Here is a 19,980-nt window from a genome sequence, read left to right on the forward strand (position 1 = left end):
ACTTCATGAGTAGTTGTTTGGTTGGATATCTCCCTAACAACAAGCCTATCTAGAATGAAACTTGGGAGAAAATGATGGCCAACCTCACTTCCAAAAATTCTAATATGGGATAATTTCTCTTCTACAAACCAATCTCCAATATGCTCTAGTGCAGACTGAATCTCCTTGCTAATTCTCAATGGAGGTTTTCCAAACAAAAGCTCATGAAAATAAAGCATAACATTGTTACAAATTCCATAGAGGTGAAATTTATAATGACTTTCACATAATACAAAGAAAAATTTCTAAATAGGTTGTTGATTGAGAGAGTAATTTCACTCCATTAGTGGAAATGACACAAAGTCTATCACAATATCCATTAAGAAGGATTACATAAAAAAACCTTGACAAAACCTTGGTGGAGCAAATTGTGAGAGTGTAATGGCATCATTTAAATTCTATGACATAATATTTTCTCAATTGAACCTTTTGTAGTTTTTTATTATGTCATGAATTAAAGGAATCCATTCAAGTTTGTAATGCTCTAGATTGGGTTCACAATAAAGCCTAGAGAGCCTTTTGATCACAAATACATGAGGGTTCTTGAATTGAATTGTTGCATATAGTTTGATTAATTTAGCCTTGAAAATATTGGAGTCATATATCCATTTCTTAATATATCCAACGATGTAAATCTTATTTTTCTTAATCACATTATTATCAAAATCAACCAATTAATCCTTAGTTAGGAAGACTTACGGAGGATTAAAATTATAGATTGATCGTAATCTTTTAGCCTTCCTATGACATTTCCTGAGCGTTTGAATATTGTGCAAGTTTGAACAGGAGCATGAGAAATAGTCCAACTGACCATTTCATAATATGGAAACATCATTAGTCTGGTAGCAATTTTGTGTAGCCATGTCTTCTTGATTTCTAGATAAATTTTGGAATCTAAAGATGAATCTTCCTTTGAGTATTTTAGGTTAATCCGCTCATTGTTCTCAAAGAAATAACATATCTCCCAGAATATAGTACCTACATTTTTTGCTTTAAATGTTGTATGGGAAAAGAATGTTGAATTCAGATTTTTCTCATCTGGAAATTCAACTTCTATTGCTTTCATTTTCATCTTGATATTTTATTTACAATGAAAACTTCAAATATAAAATGTGAAAAAAACAAATGAAGGATCCCTATTTTATTTTCAATAAAATGGGGGGTTTTTGTAGACCTCACAACAACTAGCTAAATATCTCTCCTCGCATTTCTAAGCCTACCTCTAGTAAAGGGAGGCATAGCAAAATTACCCTAGAGAGCCTCTATCAATACATTGAATCTTTAGAAAAGCGAAGAGAAGAAAGAGAAATGTAGCATAAACAAGATTTATTTACAATGCTTACAGAGCATAAAATCCAATTATCTACAATGTTTAAATCATTAGAAGGTAAAATGATAGTTTTTGAGACTGAAATGAAAGAAATGAAATATAGGATGCAAGAAATAGAACCAAAAAATAATCAATGGCCGAATAAAATTGCACCTTGAGAGACAAGATCAAAGAATTAAAAGAAAAATTAGATAATAATCCAACCGTAAGTAGCACAATGAATAAAATAGATATCAAACCCATAAAAGAGAAAATGAACAAATTAATTGATCTGGATCATGAGCACAACAAAAGAGTCTTGAATCTTATGATTGCTAGTATAAAAGAGAAAAACTATGAGGACACATTAGAAATAGTAAAAGAACAATTGAAAACTCGCTCAAGTTTAAAAGGGTCAGGAATTTTTATAAATGAAGATTTTATTTTAGAAGATCAAGTTGAACTAAGGAAAGAAGTCCAAAAGATAAAGGAATCTAGAAAACAAGGAAAATGGGCAATCATCTGAAATAGGAAAGCTACTATTATAGATCGAGTCCAAAATAAAAGTGATAAATAGGAATTAGGAACACTTTGGATCCTCTTTTGGAATTGTTGTGGTTTTCCATGGTGTAAAGGTCTTACGTTAAGTTGGATCTTGAGTGATATTGATCTTATTTTCTTAGTTGAAACATAGGAGCATGACGAATCTAGGGTCCCCACATAGATGGATTCATTTTTTGGTCTACCTAAAATAGGAAATCTTCTCATATAGACTTGGTGGTATAGCCTGTTATTATATCAAAATAGAAGTGAATAATTTATTTCATTTCATTAATGATAATTTCCATATAAATTGTGTTAGCAAGAAATTAATAAATAAATAAGACTTAAAGTTAACAATGAAAACTTTAAGCTTGTTACTTCCCTGAGGCACGTGATTAATCAGCGAACAGCTGGGCACAAAGGTCTGTCAACATCACCACAGACCATACATAGACCAAGACTACTTCAAGGTGTATCAGTGATAGACTACTTGTAGCTATAGCCGATGTTTTTTTGAGTTATACAGACTTTGAAACATGGATATATTACTATGACAATAGAGACAATATTATTTTTTGACAATGGATGGCAGGCCATGTTTTTGCTATCGCAAAATATGTACAAAGCACTAGACTGATTATACAGGTATCGCATATGCCTCAGGCATCTACTACATGTAATTTTTCTCTCATAATGAAAGATTACAATTTTTCTCTTTGGAAAAACAACGAAAACTTTAAATTTGAATACATGCACAATAAAATTAATGCATGATAAAATTTGTATTTAAAATAAAATGGTTTATAAATAAATTAAATACATCATTGTTTTATTTATAAATATATTACATAACATATAATATGTATAATTCTTTATTATATATCACATATAATATATAATTTGAAATATATATATATATATATATATAGAGAGAGAGAGAGAGAGAGAGAGAGACAGGTCAACCACAGTGTTAGATGGAAGAACCCATCTTTCCACCTATAGATGTTATCAATGGGATTGTGTGAGGCACAATCAAGATTGGACAACTCATGGGACAATTTTTATTACCCATAAGTCGCTCCCACCCTTAGGTTTATCTTGGATGATTGGGAGGAATGATTATTTCCCTCTCCACATAACATGTTGAACTCAAGTTATTATATATTGTATATAAAATTCATTATAATATGTAATTTAAGGTGAATTCATTATAATTATAATTTTTTAATTAGTATTTTAATAATATTTATCATATCTTGAAATGATTTCACCCATAATTTAATCAAAGTGTGGTTCACATATCATTAATTATTATCAAATATAAATATAACACATAATCATCTTTGACTTCTATAAATTCAAGTTAACGGTTATTGTTGATCATTTTTTTTGAATTCCAACTCATAAAGAGATTTTTTCTAATGGAAACTATTTACTTTAATGCATACAACTTTATCGTAAATCTAATATAGTATTTCAAGCTCCCCAAAACCATGGCTAGAGAAAACCATGAATATCCTAGCCACCACCAATAATCTCCAACAAGAAAGAATCAACACTAGCATATCCTCCTTCAAAAAATGTCTTCTGCTTTCATCTTCAATCAATCTCCTCTAGGGAAACCCTACATTTTTTATCCTTTAGGGTGAAGCCTTAACCCTAAAATAACCTTGAACTTCTACAAGAACCCTAGTACTCAAATCAAAGAGAGATGAACCAATAAAGAATACACAAGATAGAGAAAAACAAGTGTGGTACTCTCCTCATTCCTGTAACACAAGATAAAATGAATGAACGGTGAGTAAAGGGACTCTCTCCTTCCTTTATTTATATGAGATCTCAGGGATATGATAATATAAAATGAGATTAAATCTCTACAAGCAACCTACTCTACATAGGTAGGCTCACACACGTCAAGCACTATGTAATGTCCCTTAATAATAATAATAATAAATAAAATAATATTAAATGATTAAACTTAACTTTGGGACAAAGTTCCTTAAAGAGGGGGAGTATGTAATGTCCCCTAATAATAATAATAATAATAAATAATATAATATAATATAAGATAATATTAAAATATAAGTAAATAAATAATAAACAATAAAAAATAGATAATAATGGTAAATAAATAGTAATATATATCTATATATATATATATATATATATATATAATAAAAGATAATAATGGTAAATAAATAATAAATAGATTTATCTTGGATGATTGGGAGGAATGATTATTTCCCTCTCCACATAACATTTTGAACTCATGTTATTATATATTGTATATAAAATTCATTAAAATATGTAATTTAAGGTGACTTCATTATAATTATAATTTTTTAATTAGTATTTTAAGAATATTTATCATATCTTGAACTGATTTCACCCAGATTTTAGTCAAAGTGTGGCTCACATATAATTAATTATTATCATATATAAATATGGCACATAATCATCTTTGACTTCTATAAATTCAATTTAATGGTTATTGTTGACCATTTTTTTTGAATTCCAACTCATTAAAGAGATTTTTTCTTATGGAATATATTTACTTTAATGCATACAAATTTATGGTAAAGCTAATATAATCTTTCAAGATCTCCAAAACCATGGCTAGAGAAAACTATGAATATCCTAGCTGCCACCAATAATCTCCAGCAAGAAAGAATCAACACTAGCATGTCCTCCTTCAAAAAATGTCTCCTTCTTTCCTCTTCAATCAATCTCCTCTAGGGGAAACCCTACCTTTTTAATCCTTTAGGGTGAAACCTAAACCCTAAAATAACCTTGAACTTCTACAAGAACCCTAGTACTCAAATCAAGGAGAGATGAACCAATAAAGAATACACCAGATATAGAGAAGCAAGTGTGTTACTCTCCTCATTCCTCTAACACAAGATAAAATGAATGAATGTGAGTAAAGGGACTCTCTCCTTCCTTTATTTATATGAGATCTCAGGGATAAGATAATATAAAATGGGATTAAATCTCTACAAGAAACCTACTCTACATAGGTAGGCTCACACACGTGAAGCACTATGTAATGTCCCCTAATAATATTAAAAATAATAATAATAAATAAATAAAATAAAATAATATTAAATGATTCAACTTAACTTCAGGACGAAGTTCTTTAAAGAATGGGAGTATGTAATGTCCCCTAATAATAATAAAAATAATAAATAATATAATATAATATATTAAAATATAAGTAAATAAATAACAAACAATAAGGAATAGTTAATAATGGTAAATAAATAGTAAATAATAAACTAGAGTTATATATATATATATATATATATATATATATATATATATATATATAAGTAAACTATAAAAATAAGTAAAGTTAACAAAAAGTAAAAAGGAATAAAATAAGAAAGAGTTAAATCAAGAGAAATATTAAATTAAGTAAAACTTAAAATAAAGAAATAAAAGTTGCATGTTGACACATAGAATGTGTGTTCTCCACTCAACCATAGGTTCAACTGCACATAATCTTTCTACAGTTGGCTACCCCCGAGCCCTCAATCAACGTACTACTACTAGGGAATCTTTTGTCTCAAAACATTTTTCTCCCAAGAGAATGGATGAAGAAATGATGAATCTCATCTTCCTCATCATCCATTAAATAGACCAAAAAATGGAAAGGGGTCCGCATGCACACATTCCATGTGTCAACATGCAACTTTTATTTCTTTATTTTAAGTTTTACTTAATTTAATATTTCTCTTAATTTAACTCTTTCTTATTTTATTCATTTTTATTTTTTTTTAACTTTACTTATTTTTACTATTTTTATAGTTTACTTATATATATATATATTTATTTAAAACTCCAATTTATTATTTACTATTTTATTTATTTATTATTATATTCTCTTCATTATATATTATTTATTATTATATTTTCTTTATTATTTATGATTTATTTAGTATTTTTATCTTTTACTATTTATTTATCATTATTATTTTTTCTTTATTGTTTATTATTTATTTACTTATATTCTAATATTATATTATTTTATTTAGTTATTATTATTATTATTATGGGACATTACACACTACACTTTAAAGGTGTCAAGCTCCAAGGTAATATACGATCAAAGGTAAGGCTTTGAGCCATGTACACTCCACAAGATGTATAGTTCTCCTCATCCACAAGCCTTCAAAGGCTCAAGTGTTCTTTCAAAACAATGTTATCCTTTAGAACCACCATATCTACATGACCTCTCCCTCAACCTAAGCTAACATATGTCAAGTACAAGCTTCCATGCAAGTGATCAAAGTGTATGTATGCCATTTGGGGCTCAACACCATCCTCAATGCAAATCACTTCTCTAAAGTGAGGTTTCCTCCAAGTAAGTAACTCAACCTCCACATGACCATCACTAAGAATTCACCAAGCTATCCAAAGGTATTGAACGTTCTAAGGAAATAATTTTGCATAAGCATCAAGCAAGGTCCGCCATGCAAGTGTAAGCCACCTCCATACATTCATGTCCACCATGTAACAATTCATGGTCATTCATACAACATACACCCATATCACATTCATAAGTACCCCCAAGTATAGTGTAAACACTTCTTTACTAACATCAAGAGCTAACACTCACACTTTACAAGGAAAATGTTTCACCAACACTAATATGCTCCCTTTGAAACTTACCCAAACATATCATTTGAAAACATGTATTTGTTATAGTATTAGAATCAATCGTTGGGCATAGAAAGGAATAATGATTCGATTATCACATTACTCCATCAAAGAATCACACTTCACCTTCTGAAAACAAATAGTAGGCTTATAAAGGGAAAAATTCAGTGCAATATGAGTAGCATATCTCCTAGGATGTATGCTCACCCTCATTGAAGTCTTAGGCACTTCTTCATGCTCTTATGCATAATGTAATTTCTGAGTAAGCCATCCTAGGTTCATGTGGGTTGGATTAGTAGGTGATGGAATATCCATCCCCAATCTCACATCATCCATTATTGAATAAAACAAAGTTGTAAACTCTAAATCAATGTTAGGAGTAAAAATTTCACATAACACCCCTTCTTAAACCCAACTTTTGTAATTCATAATTAAGATTGACATTGATGGAATGGCCAACATGGATATTTTGATTAACTTCATTTGATGTAAACATTCATTTTAGTGTTATATATGAAGAAGAGAGAAACCAACACAAATCTTGAAGCCTAAGGGGGAAGTTTTACAAAGGGGATTTTGGAAGTTTCCTATCTTACATGAATGAAATGTTCTAAATTTTGATTTGGTAGTTGAACTACCCAACCACCAGCAATTATGGAAACGAATGGGAGTTTGCATGTGGTTGAGTAAATGATAGTATTGGGTAGTGTAAGGGTTTTTTGTGAGAGAGATAAAAAAGTGTGTACCAATGAACCAGTGGAAAATGTGAGTCAAAAACGAAACCACATGTGGGGTTAAAAATGTGACTCTGATCAAAGGTGACATATTAACCTCTGAGTCACAATAAAATTGCATTGAGTTTTTGAACCTACTTAAATTGGATAGGGAAAACAACATTAAAGCCTTTAGTTTGATCTAGAGGCCGAAATAATTGCTCGAATACTTTATCTTAATTTAGCACATAAGGGGAGGACTAAGGGATTGTTAAATCAATGAAGGACTCCTTTATGTTGTGCAGACCCATAGTGATCATAATATGAATGTTAATAGGTTCATGATCAGAAGTTTAAGGTTTGAACGATGATTCCATATATGTGAAGGAGAGTGGCCTTCATGTCCTCTAGCCTTAATTGAATCTATTGACACTAAGTGAAACTTCCTCTTAAAGAATTGGATATGGATCGAGGATGGCCAACTATAATAAATCTACAGTGTAGTTGAGTATATGGTTGGGTGGACAGTGGCTCACCCTTCCTCAGTCTCTAGCAAATCTTAAGTCAACTCACATAAACATAAATATCTTTCAAAATAGTGATTTTTATCTACTTGAAGTCATGTGAATGTCATTCAAAATGTTTTATTGGTTGTTGAAAATAAATTCGATCAAAATTTTTTTATTGCTTGTGAGACAGATTTTGATCTACTGTGTGAATAGTTGAATATTTCTTGTAGAAGGCGATTGGATATAAATATTTTATTAAAATAATTTTCTTATACTAAATACTTTTTTGGAAGAGTATTCATAGAGAATTAACTAATTAAAGAAATCACCAATGAACTCAAGAAGCTTGTAAATCTATTGTAAAATTGAATTTGGGCCTTTAGAGCCTTTCAAGTTAATTTATTGTGAGTATCCTTATTGGGATGGTAGTAATAGTGAACGGATCTGAAATGGGGGTTTGATAACTTGTTATGCTTACAAGAACCTCCCACTCAGTTAAACAAATAAATGATCTAGCTTATATATGACATTTGAGGAATTAAATACTTGAAACAGGGGTATGTTTTCTTTTAACTGTTTAAGTTCTTTAAGTCCATTTGTTTATGCTAATATTAAACACATATAACAACCATATAATGCAGCAAATAAGCATCTACACATAATAGCAAATTTAATCTAGGAGTTCACCCGAATATCGTGGGCTACATCTCCTTGAGCTTTTGTCATCTTGACTTGGCTCTTTGGGATTATGGCACAGTTTCTTTTACAAGTTCAACACTTAAATCCAAAGGTTACTGAACTAAACCAATGGGCTTAGACTACCATCTATATCCCTGTCATGGTTGTCATCACTCTGTAAACAGATCTAAGCTCCCTTAGACTTGATTCCTTTAATCAGTGCTCTGAGCTACCCTAAGCTTCTTGATGGCACTAACTCCTTCATAATTCTTTAACTGTCACTGAAACCTCATCTACTATCTCCAGCGCATATCATACACCAAAAATAGATTGATCATTTGCTCAAAATGAGCACTGCATCGCCAAACTAGGCCTTCCTCCATGGTTAGCATTGGGCTGCTTGAAACTTCCCTGTAGCATCTCGGAATTTAGAAGTCTTCAAATGCTTCTGCAAAGATTCAGAATACTCATTACAGTTAGGAATGACTATTGGTTTGTTGAGAACGAGTACTGGTAGCTCCTACAACTGCCTCCAACTCTTGGTGGCCCTAAGCTCCAAAATCTCCTTATATGAAAATCTCTATGTAGATGACTTCCTCGGATTCTCTGGACTATTCCATTGGCTTCAGAAGGCTCCAATTATCCTATGTAGCGTCTTGTTTCACTTTGTTTGGTCGAAAACTGCTCCTGGAGTGCATTTAGTCAATATCCCCTAGGGATACCCCACCAAACTTGGTGAACTGCACTTAAATCCAGATAAAATGGCATATCCACCTAAATTTATCTGCTCCACCAAGCTAACCATCGAAGGTGATCCGTAACAATAAGTTTCTAGCATGCATATGGTGGTATAACCCCGGCGATTAGGGAGAATTCTGCGGAGATTTGGCAGTCGGGTAACATGCAACCATATGTTGGGTGCTGCAATCGGCAGTTAAGTTGGGACATGTGAACAATTTTTTATAGGGACCGCTAGCGGGTAAGACCACTGGCAGTCCTAACCCCCAATCTTCCACCTGTTATAACGTAAATATGCAATGCAACCATTGTATGTTAAGAAACTCGTCAGGCGGAGTTGGTAAAGCATTGTCCTGTCTTGTCGGAGGTCATGGGTTCAATTCTGTCGGACCCCTAACAAATTCTGGATAACCATTCTAGGGCCACCTGGCAGCCTCTAGGCTTGCCACGTGTCAGCACCTGATTGGTCCCTAAAATGGAATATTTTAGGGAATATTCCAAGGAATATTCCTTGGAATATACTTTTTTAAATATTTCCAAAAACCAAATTAATCTTGGTCAAATGTCCATAAATTATAGTTTACTGGGCTTTTCAAATTGCAAGAAATCCTTCATATGGTATCGGTTTTTCAAACCGTTCATGGCACATGAATCGGGAAGACAAGATCTATACGATTGCTTAGGTTTGACACTCTTTCGAGCATTTTGAAATTTGAGCTATCACTTAAGTCATTGATCAATATCTAGTCACTCCTCCCCATTAGTAATCTTTTGGACCTGTTGAAGCCCCGAAAATCAGGTCGACAACAAGGGGGATGCCCGCCCGGTCCGGACCTTGGTTGGCAGCTCCTTATCCGTTTGGTATAGCGGGTCTGACTGGGGATAATGGGACCAGTTTCCCAATCTATGGGTGTGTGTGTGTAGAATTGGATGTTTCTGATCTAACAGTTCCTATATAAACTATGTTAATTCAAACTTTAATATGATTCTATGCTATTGTAATCTAATAAAAAACAGCACATCTAATCTATGCTAACCCAGGATGTAACTCTTTTATTATGCGATCTAAAGAGATTTCAAATAACAACTGGCAATAAAGATCATTCAACGATTATAAGAAAGGAAATCAATTAAGATGAACTATTTTGCATAAAAAGTTAGGCAAAACAGTTGTGAACAGCATATCGCATAATAAGCTATTCATACATTAAACATAAATAAATAGCTACCACCGTACAAAAGTGCCAAATGATAACTCAAGCATTCATGCAATAACATATAAACAACTAAAAACTGTATATCACTTTAACATATAAGCAGAAATGGTCAAGAGATAAAAGTACCATTTATGACTGGTCCTACTCATAAGCTTCAAGCAATAATGATTTATCTCTCCTTGCTCTAACATCTACTAAGAGTAGAGAAGTGCAACATCAGTAGCAGATATCAAATGCAAACATCAAAAAATCTTGATCCATTCATTCACCAAAACCTCCTCTGAGGGTGCAAAAGTGCATGTTCTGAGGACAAGTTTTTGATAAATTTCTGGACCCCTCTCTAAATGCATGAGAGGGGTTTAAATACTACTTCCTAATTCTAATAATAGTTTATTTACAAAAATTCAGGATGTAGTTTAAATGACCGCCCTTTTTCTAAGCAAAACTATTTCTAAAAATTAAATCTAATATCTAACTATTTCTGCATTTGCTCCTTAATGTTGCGAGCATTCAATATTTGCCTGGGTACAGTCGGCTGACTGTTCTCCGCTTTTGGTTGAGCTAAGAAAACAGAAATGGCAAGAGTTGGCACCATTTTTTAAGAAAAATAGAAGATATACTTGAGAATCATTCTCTGGCTATATGGATTTACTGTGTATGCTCAGTAATAATCCAAATTCCACTTGGTTAACCCTCAAATTGCCTCTGCCTTTGCCTTCTTGCATTTTCTGGGCTTACGAGTGACTAAGCAGTTAGGGACTTTGCTTTTTGAGCAATTTTCTCAGCGATGCGCGATTAGCGCTAGGCGCTAATCGCGCATCAGAAACTGCCTCTGTTCTTTGATCTGGGCCTTTCTGGTGCGTTTTTCGCCTTTAGCGCCTTTTCCTTCACCGGGTATAAGCTTCAAAATTTTGTAAACATACTACTTTCGTGAGCTTCTGACCTTGAGCGTTAAATCTCCTGTTGATATCAGCATTGTTCAACTATTCATCCAACCATGGCTCTGACTGACAGATCTGTAATGGATAGCTCAGCAGCGCTCTGGAATTTGCGGCTCTGTTGCATGCGGTATCCGTTCATGAGGGCATCTCTTCTCTGTTTTCGAGCATTGGAGCTTTACCCTTTTCCTTAATTGCTCCCTGCACATTGCTTCATGTTGTTTTTGTTTTTCATTCCTGCAGTTCACACATAAGGAGAGAGTAATGATAATAAAAATTGACAAGAAAGCTCTGAGCTCTACGGATGTACAAAAACATGCCACCTGAGGTGAACTAACTCTTCAAAAAACACAAAACTGTCTTTCATTAACACTTGGCGTACATTCATTAATTTTCATTAAAGCGCGTATCCAATTTTTGGTTTATGGACAACTTTTCTTGAATGTTGAGCCGGGGAAAATTTGCGATGGACAATTTCTGCGATTCGCATCGCAGCATTGCATCATCACAGTATCGCGTTATCACACTTTCATTAAGATGTGTTATCGCAGGGTTGCCCGATCACGTTTATCGCAGAATCACAGATCGCAGTATCGCGCGATCGCGTGATCGCAGATCGCAGTATCGCATTATCGCATTATCGCAAGATCACAGATTTGTTACAATCGTTAAATGGTTATGTGTTTTTTATGCAATATTTGCGATATCGCATATCGCATATCGGCCATCGGCGATTTTTTTAAGGTTTTCGAATATGAGCGTTTCTTAATGCATGTGATGTGATGGAATTCACGTCGCATTTTCGTAGTTTATTATTTTACTCACAAGGAAATGTCCTATCTTCTTCGCACGATGCGATATTTTCTTAAGGAGTATAATACATAAGTCTTAATTGAATTTTTTGAATTTTTTAGTAAGGGTCCCCACTTACCTAGTGTTATTGCTAATACTAAATAAGGAGGGGGGTTTTTGGTGGCCACAACAATTGGCGATTCACTTGGAAGAACCAGTGATCTCTGTTTTTTCTATTGAATTTTTCAAACTTTCAAAACAGAAAATTTTTCAGAAAATTAAACTTTGTTATGTAAAGATAGAGTACATTATGCTTTAAACTGTCAATGATATTTTGTTTCAACCTCTTTCTATTCTAATTATTTGCTTCCTCAGGCTAGTCCTTGTATTTACATCAGCCATTACTTGGTCTTGTAAAGATAAAATAAAGTTTCCTCTGTAAACCAGTTTTGAATATGCTCATTTGTCGTAGGTAGAGCCTCTGCTGCTAGCAGGCGTTTATAGCCTCGACAGGGTTACCTGTTACCCAGCAATGATCCTGTATCCTACTCAAGGTGACCTACAACTTTCAAATAAAAATCCATATCCACACTTATTGCTTTGATTTTCTTTTTTATTCTTAAAGAACAATGTCTTGGTTTGGTGGCCAAATTATGACACAGTCACTCACTTGATTCATAACTTTGTTGAACAAGTTGGCTCGTGATGAGACCCCTTGTCTTTTGATCGCAACAATCTTTAGTCATTGCCCTGTTGTGGTAGACAGTATTGGCAAAGTCAGCAAGTTATAATATAAGTGATAATGATAAGCCGGCTCATGATGAGACCTCTTATTCTTCAAGATATAGTGTATCCTTGGATTATCCCTCTGAAAGATGCGATTTTCCTTAGCATGGAGGAAGTCATTGTTTCCTTAAGATAGCTCTGGACGAAAATAATAGAGTTTTTTGGAAACAGTTGTTCTACAGAGAATCTTCATTTTGTTATTGATACCTTTCATTGTACTGATATAAAACAATTTCTTCACTAAAGGTTGCTTTCATAAAATTCTTTGAAGTTGAAACTAGTATCATATCTAGGCTAAAGTTTTTAACTATATTTGTCAATAATAAAGATCAATTTTCCAAAAGATTTTCTATTTATACAAGCTAAAGCTCAAAATCTGAAAGAGAATTGGTGTCTTTTTCGTAAATACCTAATGTAACCACTCACAACTGGTTTTATTATGAAAAGAAAATTTATTTTACAAAAATAGAAGAATAATCTTCTATGGAAAATATTTCTTGAGAATTTGTCCATTAACAGGCAAAGGATCCCTTTTACCTGCTAAATCCTGTAACACAAATGTTGATGGACCTATGACTTCAACAATCTGAAAAGGACCAAGCCACATCCTTTGAAATTTTGTATGTTTTCCCTTTTCTTCATGAGCCTTATCCCACTTTAAAACTAAATCTCCCATCTGAAAATCTTTTCTAGTCATTATGTTTGAATCAAAAGAGGATTTTACTAGCACTTGATGATAAGCATGTGTTTTCTTAGCTTGTTCTCGTTGTTCTTCTAATTTAATTATTTCCATTTGTCTCAGCTGCAAGGAGGAAGTGGGTACTTCATCAATGTATTGTAATAAAGACAAAGAGGGAATGGATAGGTGAGTCGGAAGAACCACTTCTTTCCCATAAACTAAATTAAAGGGAGAAGTGTCGATTGAAGCTTTTTACGTTATCCTATCTGCCCATAAAGCATATATCAAAGCCTTGTGCCAATTCTTTTGATTCTGGTCAACCGTTCTTTTAATAATCCTGATTAGGTTTTTATTTGTTGACTCAGCTAACCCATTACCTTGCGGATAGTAATTGGCTGAATATTTAAGTTTGAATCCTCTTTTAAGTGCAAATTCAGTCATTGCATTTCCAGAAAAGTATGATGCATTATCAAACATTAAAGCAGATGGCAATCCAAACCTAGTGATTATAAATTGATCTATGAACTCAATAATATTTTCAGAATTAGCTGTCTTGAGCGGAACTGCTTCTACCCATTTAGTAAAATAATCCGTTGCCGTGAGGATGTATCTATGCTGCTTAGAAGAGTGAGGAACGATCTCACCTATTATGTCCAAGCCCTACTGACTGAAAGGTTGCTCGATGTTTACCGGCTGTAGTGGTAGGGATGGCTTCTTTTGTCTTCCAGCAGTAGTTTGGAAAACTTGACATCTTCTCACGTAACTGTGCGAGTCTTTGAACAGCGTGGGCCAGTAATATCTTGCGCGTAAGATTTTATGTGCAGTAGCATCTCCAGCATAGTGTCCGCCTGTTGGCCCATCGTGGAGTTCCTGCAAAAACTTTTCAGCTTCAGCTTTCTCAAGACACCTAAGAAGAACAGAATCATAATTTTTTCTGAAAAGAATATCATTTATGAGCTGATATTGTTTAGCTTTCAATCTTAGAGATCTTCTCTTAGTATGATCAAGGTGTGAAGGAGCATACCCGTTCTTAAGATAATAAATGATATCAGCATATAATGATTCTGCATCGTTTAGGCTTGCCTCACACATTTGTACCTGTTCAGATGGAATTTCAGAAATTTGCGATGCTCCGGCCAGCATTTTGCAGAAGCCTTGACCTCTTACAATGTTTGCTGGTTTGATCTCAAGGTCGTATTCCTGTAAGGCAGTAACCCAATTGGCCCTTTTCTCACCCACATCTTTCTGTACTAGAAGATTCCTTACCGCTGGAAACGATACTATGATCTTAGTATGGGTTTTAAGTAAGAAAGGTCTGAAGTATTTGACCACTTTGAAAACAGCATAAGCCTGTTTCTCCACATCTGAATAATTGAGTTCAGCACCTTGTAAATTCGAGCTAAAAAACGCAATTGGAGCTTCCGCTTTTTCTTGATTCACTTGAGTTAGTATCGCGGCATATGACTTATCTGAGGCAAATGTGTATAAAATAAAAGATTCTGAAAAATTTGGGGTTGCTAAATATGGAGCATTAATAATAGCTTGCTTGATCAGGTTGAATGCTTCATGTTCATCTTGACCCCATTTAAAATTTGAATTCTTTTTAATCATGGTTTGCAAAGGAGACACGATTCATGAAAAATATGGAACGAATCTCTTTACAAAATTGATTTGACCAAGGAAAGATTGCATGGCTTTTTTGTTATGAGGTAGGGATATTTCAGAAATTTCTTTGATTCTGTTGGGATCAATATGAATACCGGATTTTGATACTATGAATCCTAGAAGTTTCCCTTCACTTAGTGCGAAAAAAGATTTCTTTGGGTTAAGTGAAATTCCATACCTTAAACATCGTTGAAAGATTTGTTTCAGGTCTTTGAGATGGTCGCTTCGCTTCTTCGAGTACATTGTTATATCATCCAAATAAATTACTACAGATTTATTGACTAAACCTTTGAATGTGATTTCCATGGCTCTCTGAAATGTGGCACCAGCATTAATCAAACCAAATGGCATATTCTGATATACGTATGTGCCCCATTTAGTTCTGAATGTGGTTTTCAACTGATCATCAGGATGTACCAACACTTGATTGTATCCTGAAAATCCATCCAAGAAAGACATTAATTCTGAGCCTGCCACTGCCTGCAGTATCTGCTCCATAGGTGGAAGAGGAAAATTGTCTTTTTGACAGGCTTTGTTAAGGTTCCAAAAGTCAATGCAAATCCTAATATCTCTGTTTTTCTTTCTAACGGGTACCATATTGGAGACCCATTTGGAATGTCTGACAGGAAAGATTATCCTGGCTTTCAGTAACTTATTGAGCTCAGTTTTTATCTGATTTTCTAAATTTGGGTGGATCTTTCTCAACTTTTGTTGGACAGGTTTTTCGTTATCGATCATGGGAATAGTATGCTGAATGATAGAAGTGTCTTATGTTTTCATCTCATCATAATTCTAGGCAAAAACATTTTTATATTGTCTCAAAAGACGAATATACGCTAGTTTCTCTTCAGGGGCTAGGCCGAGGCCTAGATTAATGTTTTGTGGTTTAGCATCGGTCCCTAGGTTTACTAATTCGTAGTTCAATGTTGAACTATAGAGTTTTGAATTGGTAGACCTCTTAAACCGATCTTTCAAATCGTATAAGTCTTCTAACTTGACCAACGACTTAGGTATAGCATTATTAGTGCTATTTTGTTGCAATTGTCGATCGTGCTGGTCTTCGTCAATTATTTGATTGGAGTAGGATCCTTCAGACGTGAGGAAATTTACGATATCAGGATCGTCATTGAATACTCTCCAATTTGTGATGTTGTCAGGAATGGACGGTCTAAAGATTAATTCTATTGAGAATCTATCTGGACTAAAATCTTCGAAGGGAATAAGCTTAGAGGCTGCGTTAGCCAAAAGGTATGCACTTGCGTTTTGGAGTCTGGGATTGAAGAAATATTAAACGCTATGAAATGCTCAGTCAGATCTTGTACTAAATATTGATAGTGTTTTAAGTGACCTGAGAAGCAATGTATAGTGTTACGTACCTGTTTAACCACAATCTCAGAGTCTCCAAAGACTTGAAGATACTTGACATCTAACCCGATTGCTTTGTACAGGCCTTGAACCAAAGCCTCGTATTCTGTTGTATTGTTTGTGCAATCGAATTCGAGTCTGCATGTGAGCATGATTTTTTCTCCTTCTAGAGTAATTAGAACGCATCCCGCTCCTGCTCCTTCGTTAGATCTAGAGCCATCAAAAAACAATTTCCAAAACAAAGATTTATTTACAGGTTTATCTAAAAAATTGATACATTTCGAACTATCAGTTCGAGAAAAATTTCGACTTGGGACAAAACAGAGTTTTCTAAATAGGGTGACGCATGAGCATTGAAATTGCCGAGGAAAGAATCTACCGAGTAATTGCCAATGATACTGTTGTTATACGCTACCGGTTCATTTTCTCCCTCTAACTCTGTTCAACTTTTATTTGATTTGGTTTACCGTTGTAGGGCAGCCACATGTGCGACCAATCGGTTGCGAAGTATCCATGGAGTTTTTCTGACCAATCCCTGCTAAGAATTAAGCCATAGAATTCTGGGATATCAGCAACTAGAATTTCAATAACCTGACATACCTTTGGGTTGGATGACAATCTTATGGTTACTTGATTTAGTTCACCAATCACTTCGACTTGAGATCGCTCTAGCTGAACTATGCGCACTGCGGATTTCTGTGGTTGAACATTTAACTTGGCACATATAGATTTGGGTAAAATATTTGATGAAGCACCGGAATCTACCAAACAATTGTGCACATTTTTATTGAAGATTTCATAAGTAAGGAGAAACGGGGGAGTGTGAGATCTTGGTCTTCCTCCAATCAAGGCGATGTCATTTGGAACAATCTTACTGATCGCGTTAGTTGGAGGTCTTCCCATGTTGTGGGAAGCTTGAGAAAGTACAACGGCAGGAAAAGGTGCAACTGGCACGGCATGTAATTCTTTCATCATTATCTTCTGTTGATGTTTCAATTTGCTCAGTTCATAAAGAGTGATATTAGCCCTAGTCTTCTTCATGTCATCAATAATATTGTACTCCATTTCATCTGACACTATTAGTGTTTTAGATGGAGTCGTTTCATCTGCTTGGACTGGGCTAGTTTGAGTCGCTTTAGATGTTGTTTTCTTTGTTGCGACTTTATCCTTTATTGCAGAGCTTGTGCTCTTCTGCTTAGGGGTAGTTTGGGGAGGATCAAGCTGATTTTTGCTTCGTGTGCTAACTAGAAATACTTCTTGATCTTCTTCTTGTGGGAGGATGAAATCCCACATTCCTTGTAATTCCACAACTTCTTCGTCATCGGTCTGCCCTTCAGTGGCAATTTCCTCTTCCTCTTCCTCGGATTCAGCATTTGAAATGGCATTGGGTGGCTTTGCATCCGTTGAAGGACCTCTTTTAAAATTTTTGTAGGGCTTTTTCGAAGAAGTTTCTACTACTTGCTTTTTTATGTCGACCATCTCATTGGACATGGTCTTTAGAACTTTCTGCAATCCTTCCAAATCAAAAGGATATTTTGCTTGTTTCTTCTTGGAGTCTTCCTTGAAGGTGAATTTTTTGGACTTACGTTCCTCTATCGTGGATCTCTTTTCCAGGGCTATTATTCGTTTCTCTACTGCTATCGCCTCTTTCATGTTATCAGCTAAGGTTATTTTATTTGCCCTGTCCACGAAGATGGCTATGTTCAATGGCAGAGCGGTAATATACCATTCACATCGTACTTCTTCGCTGGGCTGGGAAGCAGTAGGAATTTTTTTGAAAATTTTGTTGAACCGTAAATTGAAATCCTTGATAGGCTCTCTAGCTTCGGCTTTAAGATTGGATAGGTCATTGATTAACGTTGTCGTTGATCTGTCATCACCAAACTTGGTTAGGAATTGGTCCTGGAAGATGTCCCAACTTGTGATGGATCCGGAGGGTAATGAAAAGTACCATGACCCGGCTGTCCCTTGCAGTGTATAGGGAAAAAGCCGAACAACAGCATCTTCATTAGTAACTCCATTGAGATTAATGGAAAGCATGAAGTTGTTTATGTGCTCTTCTGCTAGCATGCCTGCCTCGGGATTGAATTTAGGCAGCCATTTCTCAGGATGGGCCGGTATTTGACTCAAGGGTGCAGGCATTAAGACTGCCCCAGGGTTGTTCCATGGAGACTGGGCCATTGTTGAACTGCTAACAGAGGAAAGTGCAGAAGATGATCCCTGTGGCTGGGAGGATGAGGATACTATGATCGTAGATGATTGAAGAGGGGTTGTGGGGGTTCCAGTGGACGGATGGACGATGATCTGGAGTGGAGGTGTGGATGGTTGACTTCGCGGTGAAGTAGTTGAGATGGATGATGCAGACGAAAGAGTCTCACTGTTAGACTCTTGCGGTGATTTCCTCGCTCTTTTCCTGGTGGGAAGAGGTAATTCGGTTGGCTGAACGCCAAAATTTTCACTCTTTAGCATGGTCAGGTGATGAGCAGGGTTGTACAACAAAGTCACGCTTCCTTGAGATTTATCAGACCTCTGAGGAGAAATGGAAAATCGCTGAAGTTTGTGAATCAGGGATTCAACTTCAGGAGGTTCAATGGTAGATTGGTCTGAAATATCAGGGTGTGTAGCAGCGGTTGATACTCGAGCGACTTCTGACTCTGGATTTAAATGTAATGGGGAAGTCGGGGGAGATGATGAGGGCGATTTACTCTCAGAATGGTATTCAGATTTTGATTTACTTGCCATTCATAGTTCAGGCCCTCCTTCTAGCGCCAAATATGTTGAAGCCCCGAAAATCAAGTCGACAACAAGGGGGATACCCGCCCAGTCCGGACCTTGGTTGGCAACTCCTTATCCGTTTGGTATAGCGGGTCCGACTGGGGATAATGGGACCAGTTTCCCAATCTATGGGTGTGTGTGTGTAGAATTGGATGTTGCTGATCTAACAGTTCCTATCTAAACTATGCTAATTCAAACTTTAATCTGATTCTATGCTATTGTAATCTAATAAAAAACAACACATCTAATCTATGCTAACCCGGGATGTAACTCTTTTATTATGCGATCTAAAGAGATTTCAAATAACAACTGGTAATAAAGATCATTCAGCGATTATAAGAAAGGAAATCAATTAAGATGAACTATTTTGCATAAAAAGTTAGGCAAAACAGTTGTGAACAGCATATCGCATAATAAGCTATTCATACATTAAACATAAATAAATAGCTACCACCGTACAAAAGTGCCAAATGATAACTCAAGCATTCATGCAATAACATATAAACAACTAAAAACTGTATATCACTTTAACATATAAACAAAAATGGTCAAGAGATAAAAGTACCATTTATGAC

The 19,980-nt window shown here is 34.9% G+C and overlaps 1 pseudogene; it reads left to right on the forward strand.

Moving 5' to 3' along the window:
- Positions 1 to 19,980, forward strand: part of LOC149140009 (DNA replication licensing factor MCM7-like) — a 146,577-nt pseudogene that overhangs the window by 39,205 nt on the left and 87,392 nt on the right.

This window comes from Pinus tabuliformis, chromosome X, assembly GCF_031772625.1.
Source record: "Pinus tabuliformis cultivar Carrire ecotype Pingquan chromosome X, CPIR1, whole genome shotgun sequence".
Classification (NCBI taxonomy): domain Eukaryota; kingdom Viridiplantae; phylum Streptophyta; class Pinopsida; order Pinales; family Pinaceae; genus Pinus; species Pinus tabuliformis.